Below are 16,556 nucleotides of genomic sequence, written 5' to 3'. Positions count from 1 at the left end.
TATAAAAAAGTAAAATTATATTTTATGATTATTTTATATCTTAATTTTTACAATTGTGCTACATATCTAACAAGTGTATATAAGGAAATATAAGTACATATTTATATATTTTTGCTTTCCAACAGAGTAACACCCTCTTCTCTTTCAAGCAATTCTCTAAATATTCCATTGTCATCAATATATTACAAATAAGTATTGTTTACTTTAACTTTTAACTTACAAGAGTATTTTATCACTACCTCTCTTACTTACAAACAACTTAAAAGAGTATTATCTCAAAATCTCCACTGGTTTGTTGTGTCAAAATCTATATTGCATTTTGTAAAAAAAGTTGTATCTTGAGTTGAGTGTTTCATCTTTTGTGAATGAAGCTTATTATATGATATGTCGTCTTAAGTTGAATGAAGAGTAATCATTTGAATTTTAATGATTTGATGACGGCATGTTTATTCAGTGATTTGTTTGTAACAACTTAGGTGAAAGTATCAATTCATCAAAAGTTACTGTCAAATGTAATGATTGAAAAAAATGTCAACTTATCAAGATTGTTATAGATAATGAATACCAGACTTAAATGATCCAATATTCCTTACAAAATAAACCTATTGTTAGTAAATAATTTATTAAAATGAGTGTAAAAGTTGGATCCTAAAAAATAACACAACTAGGATGGCTTAACATGTATAACACTGTTAAATAAAGAAACTTGTAAAATTCTTCAAATAGATAGTAAAAAATGTAAACCTTTTACATATATTAGGATATTTGAATTATTATTTTCAACAATTTTATTTACATAAAATATAAAAAAAAATATATATATATATATATATATATATATATATATAAAATGTCTTGTACATTATATATATTAGCGTACACACAGGCGTTATCGCGCCTGTGTATACGCATTTTTTAAATTATGAATAATAGTATCTTAGTAGATGATAATAATGTAATGTTAATAATGTAATTGTTGATGAATAAAAAAAATAAGATAAACAATTTTATAGAAAATAGGTAAAAATAACCATTAATTTTAAAAAATAATAAATAATCATATTATAAAAGGTAGAATTGGTATTATGAAATGTGGACACAAAAGAGAGAATCCTCTTTATTATTGTTATAGATTATTGTTATAGATAACAACGTGAGTAGTTGGTATGTTCATTAATTTGAGAAAAAGAGTGGGAGACAATGAATTTAAGTGTATTAGACGATGAAGATTGTGTTATTTACTTGAAGGAATGTAGGGATGAAAGTGAGTGGACTTAAAAATAAAATTTGTAAAAGTTTGTAAGTAATTTAATAGATGTAATAGATTAAAAATTAAGTTTAATAAAAAGAAAAATAATATTACCAAATTATCCTTGATTTTAAAAGTAATTTAAAATTATAATTAGATGAGTTAGATTTATTTTAGAAAAAAATATTGAAATGAATAAATTAAAATATATTTTAATAAAAAAATTAAAATTAATAATTCCTTTTTTAACTTTCTTTTATAACAATTTTGAAATTTTCAGTATTAATTATTTATGTAACATAATTTTAAAGTAATATTTTTACATTATTATCATAATTAAATAGAAAAATAAACTGAAGAATAAATGTAATTTGTCTTATATCTTCTTAAATCATGGCATTGGGGAGAGGAATGGAAAATAGAGGAATCTCCCTCTTCCTTCATCTTCCTCTTCCTCAAATATGTTGAAGTGAACAACTACATCACCTACAAATCATTCCTCTCACTTATCATTTTCCTCTGAATAATAAATATGGCCAAGTGAACACAACATTATAAACTAAGATGGTAGAAACATTTTGGTTCTATTCAATCTTTCTACATTTGTTGAATATCTCTCTTAAAAATAATTTCTCCTCCTTTTCTTTACCATGGAGTAAACTTGGAGTTCAAGCTCTTGGTCTCACTAGCAATCATTCAATAGGACCTATGGAGCCACGACTCCCCAAATTTTTTTAATTTTATTTTTATATATCTTTTAATATATTTTAAAATTATATTTATGTATTATTATTTTATTTATATTAAACTTAAAAAAATTTATTATAATTTTATGTATATATATATATATATTATTGTTTAAAAAATAAAACACAAATCAATTTGATGGACGTTGATTAACAAAAGGGAATAAGGTTTTGTCTTTGGTCATAATAAGGTTATTTCTCAGTAAGTCATCAAGAAAGTAATAAAGTATGAAAGTAGAGTAAAGAGATAAATTGAGACTGGAGATTGCACAACAGAGAGATTGAAGATTAGTATTCTATTCTATTATGATTTATATATCTTAGATTTATGATTCTCCTATCACGATATTTCTCCCAAATTCTTCATTTTCCCATATTAGTATGAACCCTAATTATGGTTTTAGGGATTTTTATATGAGATCGACATGAACCCTAATTAAATCTTTATCCAAATTAGTATAACCCTAAAATTTAAGAATTTTGTGTTTTCTGCTACATATGGTAAAACTTTGTAAAATTTAATAATGTATTTGTTGGCAAAAGGCAAAATACAAGTCAAATGCTGAAGCAAGATTTTGATGATGATAAAAGAAGCCTAAAAGCCATCTGGAAGTCAATATGAAGAACATGTGTTTTTACGTTTAAAGTTATCTTGTAAATTGTACTTAGAATAGTTAGAATCGACATGCAAATATAAAAAAAACTAGGATTTCTCGAAAAATCAATGTGATAATCGATTATCACTTAGGATAATCAATTATCCTGAGTTGAGTCAAATTTTTCAAAAAAGCACTGGAATAATCGATTATCACCTCTAATAATCAATTATCTGCTCAAAATATTGTTTTCAGAAAATACATTGGAATAATCGATCGATTATCCTTGTTAGTTTGAGCGCGACTGTTCAATTTTTGACCTAATTTTTGGAACCCTTATTTAAGGAACATCAGAATTACTTTGAACTTACCTTTTTTAGAAGCTAGAGTGCTAGTGTTGTGACTGCAAAGAGAATTCTCTGAGTGTTCTCAAAAGAAGCTTTGAAAAACCTAGTAAGGGTAGAGCGATAACTTTTCCCGGGAGGTTTTCTAGGAGATTAAGTGCTGCTGCTGCTGTGTGATTCAGAGAAAGGTGTTCATCTCTTGTATGTTCAAGATAGGTGTTTTCTTTCCTTAATCTTTTATTATCTGATTGTAATCTAATATTTGTTACTGATTTAGTTAATCTCTTTATTTGAAGAGATTAACAACTAGACGTGTGATCTTTTGATTTGAACCAGTATAAATACTTGTGTTCAATCTTCTTCTCTATCTCTATATTGAATCTACTATTGAATATAAAGGAACTAATATCAAATTAATCGGTAAAATTTTCGAAAAATTTTAAAGTGTTAATTTTATTACTTAAAAACCAATTCACCCCCTCTTGATTTTTGTCCAAACGCTAAACATTTTGTTGCACGATACCAACAGTTTCTTGGACTGCATTACAAATTCTGCTCCACATAATGTAGAGGGAATTGTGAGTTTTTTTATTTCATTAAAAAAAAATATATATAAAAAAATAATTTGATACCTCTAAATTTTTTGTCCAAGTTTCGCCATTGCTTGGCCTTATAGACCAAAAAAATCCTTCATTTATTTTTTAAGGTTATAACCAATTATTTGTTAACCAATCTAAGTTCATTTATTAGCCAATTTAATCCAATTTATTAACCAACATCCATCAAAAAAATGTTGGTGTTAAAATGTGATCCAAGTTCATATTATAATTTGAATAAGTGCAAGGTGTTTTTGTTAATGTTAACTAAGAAAGTTTTAATAAGTTTCTCAATGAACATTAACATAACTAATAAGTTGTCTAGATGTTCAAAAGATCTCAGAAGATTGAAGAGAAATGAGCACAATACAATAAATCAAGAGAGTCTTTTTAAATAAGTTAAGAGAGACCTCCTAATAATAATACAAAGATGATGGACTACCTAGTAAAATGACAAATTATCTTCTAGCAACCCTAATTATGAGGGAGAGGGAGAGAAATAATATTTTCCAATCATTTGCAAAATCTTCATAAGGGTGCATTTTCTCACTTCCATGTGTATTACATATTGTAAATTAGTATTTTGTTTAGCTTTATGTTACTACTACAATTATTTGTTATGTGTTGTTTTTTATAAACAGATTATGTAGTTATTATGTTATTAGTAGTTTGTTTCCTTCTTTTAGCTCTATATAGCTAAAGCCTTGTGTCAACTCAGATATGTCTAGTACAAACAAATGAAGAGGGGGGGAGGGGTGAATTGGGTTTTCAAGATTTTACTTTTTAAAAATGTTCTTGAAGTGTTTTTCCATCTTTATGATTGGCTTAATCAATTTATCAATGCTACATTAATGGATTAATTCAAACATGTAGCAATAACAGAAAAGATGAAAGAAATAAGAGAAAACAACATTTTTATACCGATTCAATTCAAGATGAATCTACATCCAATCTTATTTTAAGAAACCAAAGCTTATAAGGATTCCATTAAATCAACAAAGTTCTAAAAATTACAAGATCACCTATATAATTCTACATCCTAATGACCCAATAACTTGATTCACTAATCAAGAACTCCCCCTAAATGCAATGTTACACACAATTACAGATAGACATTCACCTACACAGTGAATAACAATGAAAAGAACAATAATTCAAAAGAAAGGAACAAGTACACCTAGTTTTGTGCAGATATGACAATTGGTCCCTAATGCCAAGTTTGATCTCCCAAGATTAACTCCATCCTTAATCTTTTTGACACCAAGTAGAATAATCTCTTCAAGAACTCGAGAATTGTCAATTCTCAATCTCTCAAATCAGGTTTTGTATGTTATGTCTCGTATAGTAAAAATGAATTTGAGATTTGATTAAAAAGGGAATTATGTTGATTAGATTAATGTATTAAGAGTTTTACCTAATCAATTATCGTGATTGAATTTTGATTGCAGTGGTTGCAATGCACTTCGATAATCCATTAGATAAGTTGTTAATCCATTAGGGAGTTCTATAACACTTAGGTTTTTACAAGTTAGAATTGGATTTGTTGATCTAGGAAGTTATAGGCTTGGCTTACATTTATTCTAAGCATGCATTATTCATTCAAATGAAAGATCTAATTTATTACTAGAGGCAATGTCTAATCACATTGCTTGACTTGGACATCATCAAAACTTTAATTGAGTGAGTAAGCTCCCCTTTTCAACCCCTTGTATCATATCCCAGTTGAGTTATCAGTCATAGTCAATTGAAATTGTAGAGCATTGATATGCATTCAAACACTACTAATGTGTGTATAAGTTCCCACTCAAAGATCTTTCAAGATGCTCTGCTTTTTCACTTCTAATGGATCTTCTTAGCGAAACTAAATGTGTGGTGAGTACACTTCCTTGGACGAGATTTTTCCATAACCTTTCATTCTACTAGAAGGTGACAACCTCAAAAAGGGAAGACGTTAATAGCAAATATACAAAAACACAAGACACAAACATGAATTTTAAATAAATTAAGTAAAATAAAGAAGGTGAATAAACTTTCCTCTTAACATGTTTATTTTCCCTAAACATTTTTCTTTATCTTTGATAGGATTTAGGGGTTCATAAGAAAACAAGATAAAAAGACAATACTACAAAAATATGTCTTTAAGGACGATTCTTGATGAATTTTAAAGAGAGTTTTAAGTTTGTCGTTGATCGATCCATTATAAAAGCATAGATTTTTGAAAATGTTAAAATCATCATCATATCACACAACACATATAATTGTTGACATATATCGATCTACAACGATGATTGTTATGATGAACCATCATCGTAGTGTTAAGGTTTATAAGGAGGGGGTATCACTGGGGAGATACAACACACCAATGAGACATGAGCCCAACCACATAAGGCATTGGCACCACTCTCAACCCAAAACCTTAAGACGATGGGTTTATGGGTCTTTATTCTTATATAGTGCTCTATTTTCTCATTTATAGCCAATGTGGGATTTAGAATCACACTTGGAATCCTAACAATCTCTCCCTCAACGGTGAGTCCCTTCAACCACATTGGTACATCCCCCTCCAGCGGAAGCATTCCCAACCACGACCATACTGCACTCGTCTGAGTCGGTTTCAACCACCGGCTCTGATACCACTTGTTAGGGTTTATAAGGAGGGGGTATCACTGGGGAGATACAACACACAAATGAGACTTGAGCCCAACCACATAAGGCATTGACACCACTCTCAACCCAAAACCTTAAGGTGATGGGTTTATGGGTCTTTATTCTTATATAGTGCTCTATTTTCTCATTTCTAGCCAATGTGGGACTTAGACTCACACTTGAAGTCCCACATCGATGGGAACTTACTTTGGGTCTTACTTTTAATGTTATAAAAGGAGTCCCGTGTTTCCTTAGGAAATCATCCCCAAGTTTCTCCCTTCTTATTCCTTTTACTTTATTTGCTTGAGAGAAGAATTAAGAGAGAATATTAGTTTCTCCTCTAAGAGAGAAGGTTAGTTTCTCCTTTAAAGTTCTCCTTGTATTAGTTTTTCCTATTTCCAAGAGAGGGGTTGTCATTGTTTTCTCTTTGGGATTAGAGAGAATGGTATGTAATTTTCCTTTCCTTGAATAAATTATATTTGTTGCCTATTATCTATTTTTGTTCCTTTATTTTCATCTTTTATTTTAGTTGTGAGTACTTGTGCTAGTACTTTGATACCCAACAGTGGTATCAGAGCTGTTGGTTCGTATGATTATATTCCGCTGCTATTGTCATTAGAATAGTGCTGTGATAGTGGATAAAGTGTGGTAGTGTGAAAGTGCATGTCTAGGAAAATTCTGGCTAGGAATGACTTGGTACTTAAGCGTGTCCATTAGTGACCCACCTCTCTTTCTTGGGAATTACCTGGTGCACTGGTTCACGGTCTAACGCATTGTTCCAGTAGACAGTACTATTCATAGTGAGAAGTGCATAAGTCGGTTTTAAAGCCATGGCAACAAGATACGAGATAAAGAGGTTCAATGGGAAAATTTTCTCATTGTGGAAACTGAAGATGAAGGCAATTTTGAGAAAGGACAACTGTCTAGAAGCAATTGAAGAAAAACCAGAGGGCATTACAGATAAAAAGTGGAAGGAAATAGATAATAATGCTATAGCAAATTTGCACTTAGCATTGGCATATGCGGTTTTATCCAGCATTGCGGAGAAGACTACAGCGAAGGAGATTTGAGATACTCTCACAAGCCTGTACGAGGTTAAGTCACTTCACACAAGAATATTCTTGAAGAGAAAACTCTATACTCTTCGAATGAGTGAGTCCACATCGATGACAAACCACATCAACAATCTAAATACATTGTTTGCCCAACTTTCAGCGGCAAATTTCAACATAATTGAAAATGAACGTGCGGAGCTTCTACCTCAGAGTTTACCTTATTCGTATGATCAGCTTGTCATCAACATTACAAATTACAACGTTATTGACCTCCTACGCTTTGAGGATGTTGCCGAAGCTCTTCTTGAAGAAGAATCTAGGCGAAAGAACAAAGAGAATATGGTGGAAAGTGCAAGGCAAATAGAAGCTTTGGTGATGACGAGAGGTAGATCAACAAAATGTGGATCTAGTGGGAGTCAGTCTCATGATAGATGTCAAAGTAATAAGCATCTCAAATGCTACCATTGTGGCAAAAGAGGGCATGTGAAGAAAGATTGTTGGCATTTGAAGAATGGAGGAAAGAACTCTGAGGCATCAACCTCACAAGGTTGTATGGAAAATACCTCGGAGGACGAAGATATTTTGTGAAGAAGAGGAGAGATCTGCTAAGTTATGAAAGCGTAGAAGATCATGGCAGATGTGTATGTGCTTTTGGGAGATACGTTGTAGGATGCTAATGCAATGGTTGCATCGACAAGTCAAGAAGAAGCGGTGTTGACGTGACATCGTAAACTTGGGTATAAGTCAGAGCGAAGTTTGCAAATCCAGGCAGAACATAATCTCTTACTCGGGCTCAAGAAGGTTGTTTTACCTCTACGCGAGCACTATGTGGTAAGCCAACAAACATAGTCATAGATTGCATATTGCTAGTTTGACTACCAGGAAAAAGGAAAACACAAGAAGACTTGATTTATTCTAATGTAAGGGAATCACCAGAGTTATCACTAGGAGAATCAAAGATTACTCCAGGAGATTGTGGGTGTACTACATCAAGAGGAAGTCAAATGTGTTGTTACCAGTTCAAGGAATCCAAAGCACGAGTAGAGCTTGGAACTGGGAAAATTAAGTGCTTGGGCTATGCTAACAATGTGAAAGGGGTACCACCTGTGGGTACCACCTGTGGGTCCCACTACCCACAAGGTTATTGTTAAGCAGAAATGAAATGATGCTCCAACCAGAAAGCCTTAAAGAACAATAAAACTTGGTTTGCATGGTTGAACAAATCTCAGTACGGTTTAAAGAGAGCTCAGGTGTTCATACTAGAGATTTGATTCCTTCATAAGCCTCGGTTACAACAGACTGGGTGTTTAGACCATTGATGTTGTATGTGGATGACATGTTAGAGGTAGGCCCCAACAAAGTTCAAATCCAGGAATTGAAGGCGTAATTGGCTAGGGAGTATGAGAAGAAGGACTTGGAACCAGCAAACAAGGATTTCAGGGATGCAAATTCACCGAGACAAAAAAAGATAGGAATGTTTGGCTTTCTCAGAAGAAATACTTACTGATAATCTTGTGGCGCTTCAACATGCAAGATTGCAAGCCAATTTCAACCCCACTTTATATCAATTGTTCCTCACGTATGAGTCCTAGCAGTGAAGCAGAGAGGATGGAGAAATCTCGAGTACCGAGTGCATCAGTGGTGGATAACCTTATGTATGTTATGATGTGTACAAGACCAGACATTGCATAAGTAGTGGGAGTGGTTAGTAGGTTCATGGCAGGTTTGGTGGAGAGCAGTGAAGTATTAACAAGAGGTCCTTAGGAAGAACCTCAGGTGTTGCATTGTGTTTCAGAGGATCAAAATTATGTGTCAATGAAGTCTACGTGGATTCGATCCTACTGAAGTCTATAAGAAGAACAAACAACATGAAGGTAGAGAATAAAGCATGGTGTGAAGATTTGATTAATTTCATCAAAATCTTCAAGTGGGAGATTGTGAGAAATGAAGTCCCACATTGATGGGAACTTACTTTGGGACTTACTTTTAATGTTATAAAAGGAGTCTCGTGTTTCCTTAGGAAATCATCTCCAAGTCTCTCCCTTTTTAATCCTTTTACTTTATTTGCTTGAGAGAAGAATTAAGAGAGAATATTAGTTTCTCCTCTAAGAGAGAAGGTTAGTTTCTCCTTTAAGGTTCTCCTTGTATTAGTTTTTCCTATTTCCAAGAGAGGGGTTGTCATTGTTTTCTCCTTGGGATTAGAAAGAATGGTATATAATTTTCCTTTCCTTGAATAAATTATATTCATTGCCTATTATCTATTTTTGTTCCTTGTCCCTGCTCCAGCTCTCAATTTCATCTTTTTATGTGAAGAGGCTGCGACTAGGGCTAATGTAGAGGACGCAAGCAAAGAGACCACCAACAATGGCGGCAAGACCAGTTGACGACAGTGCCGGAGCAGCGACAAGAGATAAATGCAAAGAAGAAGAGAGAATGAAAACGACCGCAATTTTGACCATAAAACGGGGAAAACGGTGACAGTTCTATGAAAAACCATCATCGTTTTTTCATTTTTGGACTTTTGATGATGGTTATATGGAGAATCGTTGTTGTTTCTTGCTTTTGACATGATCGTGATCCAACAGATTTGAAAAGTTTGATTTATTTACAAAATTTTCACCTTGTTACGTCCCCTATTGGTTGGCGAGAATAAATGCTTCCCCATCCCATGATTCCAATGTGAAGTGTATGTAGTTAAGAGGTTCTTATGACAACATTATCATAGCTGTATCAACTCCTGCTAAAGTTGTTTGGCCCTTGGGGTGAAGTTTTTGAAGCGCAAAGTTGTCTGTGTCCTTCAAGGTGGCGATCTTGAGGTGCCCTGAGTCCATTGGTTTCCCATGTTGAGATTCTATTTTTAACACTCCAGAGATGTTTGGTGATAGAATCTGCAGAATGGTGCTCAACAGGTTGGTTTCTATCACTGCTCCAAGTTGCAATATCCTTATTTGTAGTGCATAACACCAAGTGTTCTCACACCAGAAATCGATGCACCCAAATTCAGGTAATATTTTTCGTTTTCAGAAGACTGTTGCTGTTTCTGCCTAAACATGTGAACCATTCTAGGGCAGGACCTTTGAGGGTGGTGGGGAAAGCTTTGCAAAAGACTGCGTCTTGGGACGTGTACAAGGCGACATGGGTGATGGAGACTTTAAGGTGCTCGTTAGGGTCGGTTTCGCCAGTATAGCGATCCAGGGTGAAGGGTTCCCACTAGGCTGGGAGAGGGGTGTTGGCGATAAAGTCCGTGAATGGGTGGCGGCGTCTGGGCTGGTGAGGAGGGGGCATGTGAGGTGGAACAAGGTGGTTGATCATAGCAGGAAAGGTGGAGGTGATGTTGTGAGGGGGAATGTGGGTTGTGGGAAGATATTGTGGGTTATAGGGTGGAATATGTGTGGTGTGGAGGGCGGTGGGTATGTTGTAGGGGATCTGGGTGGTAGGAAGGGTGGCAGCGGGTGTTGGGGGTGCGGTAAGCCCCGGTTGACCAGATGGAAAGTGATGGGGATGGGTAGAGGTAACGGGTGTCTGTTGGGTGGTGGTGAAGGTGTGGGGGGTGGGATTGTATTCACTTTCTTCCTCTGTAGGCTGGAAAGCCGGAGACTTCACAGCTTTAGAGGTTTCTTTGGCTTTTCCCTTCAGGTTGGGATCAGCCTCGATCCTTCGCCTGAGGCGGGAGTTCTCTTGTCTCAACGCCTCCATTTCTTCAGCACTGCGCTTCTTCAGGTCTGCGAGTTCCTGTTGCATCTTTGCTTGGCCGTCTAGGATGGCGGCCAAATCAGGGGTGATGCTAGGAGGTCCAGAGGGACCAGCATCCTCTTGCTTGTTCGCTCCAGCTCTGCTGCGGGTGAAAACCATCTTCAGAGAAAAACGGGTACTAAAGGTGTTCGTCTCGTGCCTCACGGTGGGCGCCAATTGTTCCTGTAGAGGACAAATAAGATAAGTTAGGCACGAGTATCACCTTACCATGTAGTCCGCTATCTCTTCAGTTGGCCTCTTCCCAGTCGATACATGTCAGCTTGAACCCAGGAGGGGTTACCTGCAGAAGAGTCTCCGAAGCTCAAGTAAGTCAAAGCTCTCAGAGAGTCAAATCAGTGATTAATGAATGCGTACCTTTAATTGCTGGGGTCCACGTATATTTATAGAGCATTAATGATGTTTGACCATCTCATGGGCTGGGCCTTGACTTGGGCTCTAGCTTGGGCTGTGAGTGGGCCTGGGCCCTAACCCAGGCCCTTAAGGTTTATTGAACGCGGGGGCTTCTATCATACTAAGTTCATTGGAGTGGTCGACCTAGGCTCTAATCTTACCGGATATGCTGGAGTAGTCGGTCTAGGCCGGCTACTTGTCTTGATGGCTTATGTTGTTGATATGAGATGCAGGTTGTTCCTTTAGATGTTTAGTTTAGGTTAAAACCGGTACAAGTTTAGGCTAACTCGGCCAAGGCTGGAAACTTGGCTGCCTTAATATACACATTGTTTACTTATTTGGTCGAGTTTGGCTAGGTGTGGTACAATCATGATTTAAACTGTTATTCTGCTTTAACATGAATATAAGTACTACACTACAACAAGATATGATGCTTCAAATATGGAAAGAGTAATCAGCAGGAGGGAGGGTCACACAAGGGACGAGAGAGTGTGGTTCTTCTAGTACACACTAGAAAAATAAATGTAAAATAAAGTTAAACTAAGCTCTGGAATTAAAACCAAACTCACAAAAACAAAGCCATCCTAAATCATATTTGAAGCTTCAACTTCAGCTTTGGAATTCTGCATGTAAGATGCGTGGTCTCTGTCTGCACGTGTCAAGAAAAAGGGAAATGATCAGTGTGCTTCATTACATTGTAATGAAAACTTCATAACATCCCCTCCTCTCTTATCTCTTAGTTTTTTACTTTTTACTATTTTTTGAGACCTTGCTTTTGTTATCTCAATCACATTTTAGCAAAAAAATTAACAATTCGATTACAATATGGCCCTAAGTGAAGTTGCTAAATAATCTATACCGTTTATGAATGCAGTTTTTGTTACTTAAAAATTAAGAATATCAACTGGGTTTTAGTGCAATTAGTAGAAACATGAAGTTCCAGCATAAGATCTCATTTGTAAAGGAATCACACATATTGTAAAATCACAAATTAGAAGTGTTTTGTGGAGAAACTTAAAAATTTCACTTTGAGCATTTTATTTATTTTTCAACTTTTTAGTAAATTATTCACCTTGATTCTATTTCTTAGGAATCAGTCATACCTATTGTAGAAGCTGTAATTTCTACTGCAGAATCAGTATAAGTCCCCTTTGAAGATAAATTATTATGAAGAATCTTTCTTCCAACGTAGAATACTGGTTTTTGAGGTAAGGAAACTATTGCACTTTTGTTTGTCAACATTGATACAATATCAGACATGTTGGGTCGATCATCTGCATAATGTTCTACACACAACAGACCAATATGAATGCATCTTTGTACTTCATCAGGATCAATCCACTCCTTTATTGATGGATCCACTAACTCTAAACTTGCACCATCTTTCCATAACTCCCATGTCTGTCAATATTTTACTCAAATTAGACACAGGAAACAATAAGAAAATAATAACTCAATATGACTTATTTTACATACATGTCCTATTAGATTTAATGGGCGATCAACATCATAGCAACCAAAGTTTCTTCTTCCACTGACAATTTCAAGTAACAACACTCCAAAACTATATACATCAGACTTTATAGAGAAAGATCCTTCCATCATATATTCTGGAGGCATGTAACCACTGCAAGAAAAACTAATTTGTAACATGTTGAAATGATTTTTATATATTCATAGAAAATGGAACCAAGAGAATTTATCAAGCTCACTGAGTTCCAACGATTCTGTTGGTATTTGAGGCTGATTCTTGTTGTGTGAATATTCTCGCCATCCCAAAATCTGAAATTTTTGGATTCATATTTTCATCTAAAAGAATGTTGCTAGCTTAATGTCTCTGGATGACTTTGAGTCTTGAGTACTTATGAAGATAAAGTAATCCTTGAGAAATTCCTTCTATTATTTTGAAGCGCTTCTTCCAATCTAGTAATTTTCCTCTTCTACAATCTTCCAATCGTCAATATATAAATATTAATGAGTTAGTATGTGTACCAAACAAAAATTACTATTTTAGTGTGAGTATTGAGTGCCCTCAACCATCACTGAAAAACGGTAGTTAAGAAAACTAAAAGTTTCCCTCTATGTGTATTCTAATTGATACGTAACAATGAAAACAATTTTTTGTTTCTCTCCTTCGAAAGAACACATAATATACTGGACTCTTGTATATTCCTCACCGAATAGATAGAAATCCAAACTTTGATTTGGCATATACTCGTAGATTAGAATCCTCTCTTCTTCATGAATGCAACAACCAAGTAGTTGTACAAGATTCATATGCTGAAGTTCACATATTAGTGTTAGTTCATTCTTAAACTCCACAATTCCTTGTCCAGAAGTTTTTGAAAGTCTTTTTACGGCAATCTCTTGCCCTGTTGGAAGAATTCCCTGAAATGACCGTGAAATAACAAATATTCAGTACTCTAATTGACACAAACTTGTTAATGCATAACCTCACTGGTTTCAAGTGGCCTATAAAGAGGTCCAAAGCCTCCTTGTCCTAACTTATTCTCCGATGAAAATCCATTTGTTGCTTCCATAACTGATGTATAATTAAACACTGTTAGGCCATGTCCCTTTTTTAAATCATCTTCAAAATCTTCCATTGCAGATGATCGACTACAAGTTGCCAGATGTACCATCTTCATCACTATACTTTGACTTTTCTTCGCTGTTTGATGAATGTGAGAAAGATTAAAATATAGATAAATTATGAAAAGATTGTGTTTAGTGATGTACTACACTGATTTTGTGGTAGGTAACTAACTACCTTGAAACACATATTTTCGCTTCTTTAAGACTAGGCAAATAGTGAATAAGCAAATTGCAAGTAGAGCGGTTGCTGCTACTGCACCTGTCCATCTCCACTCTTTTGTACCTGCATAGATTGTTTGCATATGTAACAATTAATATGATGTTATTATAATATAACTTTTCAACAAACAAAGTAATAACTTCTTTTTGCTAGGGGGCAGACAATCTTGACTGTATGTGACTAAGTTATAAAAAACCTGATTGAATTAAAAATTATCCAAGGCGTATAAACTAAAGAAACCAATCTAATAATTAAGAAGCTTACCCTTATGATGAGTTAACATGTTCACCAGCAAGTAAAAGGTTTCACTACTACTGTCAGAAGTATAATTGTCCGCTGAATTCCAATGAAAGAATATACATCCAGTTCCATTTGGATATAATTCCTTGAATCCACTGCAAGCACAACTGCTCCAGCAACTGGCCTCACAATCACTGTGACCGTAACTTGTATTTCTTTCAACGCTTACATTCTTATAACTGGGGGAACCAATATTTTTCTGAAACACATCACCAGGATTACTACACTTGGGTATATCCTGCCATCTTTGGCACCCTCCATCAGTGTAGTTATATCCATAACACAAATCAGCCCTTGCAACGTTTCCTTTATCATCATATAGCTGCCCAATTTCTGATAACGAGCACATTAGATCAGGCTCTTCATTTGAAGCTGTGAAAGAAAATGAGTTTTCATCCCCATTAGACACAATGGTATATTTCAACCTGCTTTGTGCATCCTCTGAAATGTACTCAAATCTATTGTTCATTAGTTTCCCACTTCGCCAACAAACCTTTCCCCGTCTCTTTATGATCAATTCTTGTTCCACAGGCTCCCATTCAAGGCTAAAGGCACCGGGATTGGCAAGTGTTTCTGTGAACCATGAAACCAGTAACCAATGATGGCCTGTTTTGTGATTAACACCTAACTTCTGGGTGGGGAGCAAAGTTTCAGTGGGATAATCAAAAGTCTGCCACAAGAGAGTTTTAGTCCCATTGGGTTGAAGTTGTTGAAGCACAAAGTTGCCTGTGTCCAACAAGGTGGCCTTAGTGTTGTTGATAGGTTGAGGTGGAGAATACAAGATTATTGGGTTCCCTCGTTGAGATTCAATTTTCAGTACCCCTGAGCGGTTAAGTGACAGAACTGCAGAATCCTTGTGAACATGTTGGTTTCCATCACTCACCCAAACTTGAACATTCTTATTTACATTGAATACAAACAAGTAACAGTTGTCATCTCCAGTTGGCGAACCAAAACCTAGAGAATATTTTCCCTTTTTCGAACGTAGTATTGCTGTATCTGTGTTATTCAGTGTATCACCAGGCTTTAAACTGTCATTTGCTGCTTCAACATGAATACAAGTACTCCACCACAGCCACAAGCACACGAAAGCAAGCACCTTCAGTAGCTTATGCCTGATAGGATGCTTCAAATATGGAAGGACTAAGCTGCATGATGGTTTGGACAAGTGATGAGCTGAGAGTTATTGTTTCTGATACTATAGAAAAAGAGATGCATAACATCATAAACTAAGTTCTGAAATTAAAACCATAGACGCATTGAATCTGTTAGAAGCATATACTCACAAAACGTGAAGGAGTGTCATTCCAAATCTTAGTTTAAGCTTCACCCCTTAAGACTCCAACTTTGGCTTTGGAATTCTGCAGCAAAAATGAATGGCCTGTCAGCACAAGTTATGAGAGAAGAAAAAAACAGTATACTTAATTGCAATTATTGAAGTAATGAAAGCCGATAAAGATATTATGGACTACTGATCTTACAAAAAGAACAAAATAAGTAGCTTAGGGAATTCATGCTCTTTGAATACTCAAATAATATTATTTAGTGTATATTTTAATTCCCTAAAAGTTTATATGATGACACTTAAAAAATTATTTTATTGTTAGCATATTTTCTGTTAAAAAAGTGCGTCCTTGCATATAAATCTTGAATGAAAAATATCAATCTCTCTCTATATATATGTATAATATTTTGGATTCATTATGCTGTCAACTTTATTTATACCATTTATTAGTGATCCATAAGCAATTTTTTTTTCTATTGTTGAACCATTTTTAATTGTATTAAAGGGATGAAAATTGTGGTGGTGATTTTTTCTATTGGTATTTTGCAAAATTACGATGTTTTAAGAAATGGTTGAAATGTTGATTATCTTTTGACTGCAATTTAATTGTATTTAAATTATAAAATATGTGAATTTTCTAAGATGAGATGGTGTAAAATAGGTTATGTAATTTGATTATCAAATAATGAAAATTGTAGTTGATACATCCATTCACATCCTTTGTTGGTTGTTCAGACCAAAATAAGAATGAATGTGAAAGAGAGATTTTGTTTATAGCAAG

At 34.7% G+C, this 16,556-nt stretch overlaps 1 pseudogene; it reads right to left on the bottom strand.

The window, feature by feature from the left end:
* Nucleotides 1-11,661: 11,661 nt before the first annotated feature.
* On the bottom strand, nucleotides 11,662-15,906 carry LOC114169177 (annotated as a pseudogene).
* Nucleotides 15,907-16,556: the final 650 nt, after the last annotated feature.

This window comes from Vigna unguiculata, chromosome 11 (assembly GCF_004118075.2).
Source record: "Vigna unguiculata cultivar IT97K-499-35 chromosome 11, ASM411807v1, whole genome shotgun sequence".
NCBI classification, from domain to species: Eukaryota; Viridiplantae; Streptophyta; class Magnoliopsida; order Fabales; family Fabaceae; genus Vigna; species Vigna unguiculata.
This window is presented reverse-complemented; position numbering and strand designations above follow the sequence as displayed.